The sequence below is a fragment of the Mus pahari genome, chromosome 1 (genome assembly GCF_900095145.1).
Source record: "Mus pahari chromosome 1, PAHARI_EIJ_v1.1, whole genome shotgun sequence".
Taxonomy (NCBI): domain Eukaryota; kingdom Metazoa; phylum Chordata; class Mammalia; order Rodentia; family Muridae; genus Mus; species Mus pahari.
This window is the reverse complement of record NC_034590.1, coordinates 148,000,030-148,001,480: the sequence shown is the minus strand read 5'-3', so window position 1 is coordinate 148,001,480 and position 1,451 is coordinate 148,000,030.

The window sequence follows — 1,451 nt, the reverse complement described above, 5'->3', positions numbered from 1 at the left end:
GAAATTCAGCCTCACAGGGAAGCCTGGAGGATCAAGATGCCGTGTAAATGTGGCAGAGATTACTTACACTGTCATCATGACAGCTCAAAGGCAAGAGGCTGTAGTCTAACTGGCAGAGTGACTGCACTTGATCTTAGCCAAAAGGCCGAGAAGCGATTGGCAGAGTGACTGAACTGAAGCATGTGGACTATTGATGAGGTCACTGATTACTCAAAACTGAGTGTTGAAACTGGTTACGCAAGTGAATAGCCAGAGTCTTCACAAAACTGGGCAGAGGCACCTCATGATGAAACACCTCTTCAGGAACTGCTGGTGTTGTCCTGTCTGCAGTTCCTGTGAGAGCCCTTATGCTGTGCCCCAACGTAGGTCTCCCATCTAAGTTTGGACCAGAGAAGCCCAGGCTACCCGAGCTCCTGAGCTGGGATGGCTCCCCGTGCTCGGTGAGCGTCGTGCCTGGTGTTAATCATGCTGTAAGCTTGTTCTGGGCAGTCCTCCCAATAGCCTTATCGGTTGGTTCCTGTTAACATTCTGATGGTATGGATAAGGAGAGGTGACAGTGTTCTGACAATGTCTGAGCTTTTACCTTAGTCACTGGTCTCAGAGTTTAATACTGTTGCTTTCCCCATTGGAATGATGATAGTGTTGACTGGGCATCCACAAGAAGGCCATCAACAAACACAGTCCTCAGGTGTCCTACTGCCCTTAGCTGGCCATCATCATTCTTACTTTATAGGTGGGTTGATGTCTGTAGGTGTTAACATAATTCTGTCATCCAGCATGAAGAAGGTTTAAACTTGGTTGAACAAATCCAAGAGCCTTTATTCTTCTCTGTCCTCTGATCCCTTTGAGCCTTTGATCATAAAAATGACCATTTCCAACTCTTTACATGATGCTCTACACACTTGACCATGAACTTTAGGTGAACTAGTGTGTGGTCCCAGCTCTGAAAGGCTATAGGACTCTGGTCATATCGCATCTCTGTTTTCTGCGTCACTAGGCCCAGGGAACAGAGAGGGCACCCAGAGATGCATGGGACTCTGAGCTAAACTGGGGGAGCTGAGATTATCTGAGAACGATCCTGGGAGCTGGTTGGCTGGGGGTGTGAACTGGAAGAAACATCTTAGTTGGAGAGGGTGGTATATACTCTAATGTTTTGGAAATTAACTGCCGGAGCAAGGACTTAGGAAGGAATAGGGGAGGGAAGGAGCAATGTAAGAGGCTCTGACTGCTCGCTGCTAACCAATAGTCATGATTTTAGCTGCTTTATAGATGATCCTACATAACACTCTCTCTCTCTCTCCCTCCCTCTCTCTCTCTCTCTCTCTCTCTCTCTCTCTCTCTCTCTCTCTCTCTCTATCCAGGCCGCACATACCATACGCACATACACACCACCACACTTACCTCACACACACATACCACACAACACTATACACACATACTCCACATACCAC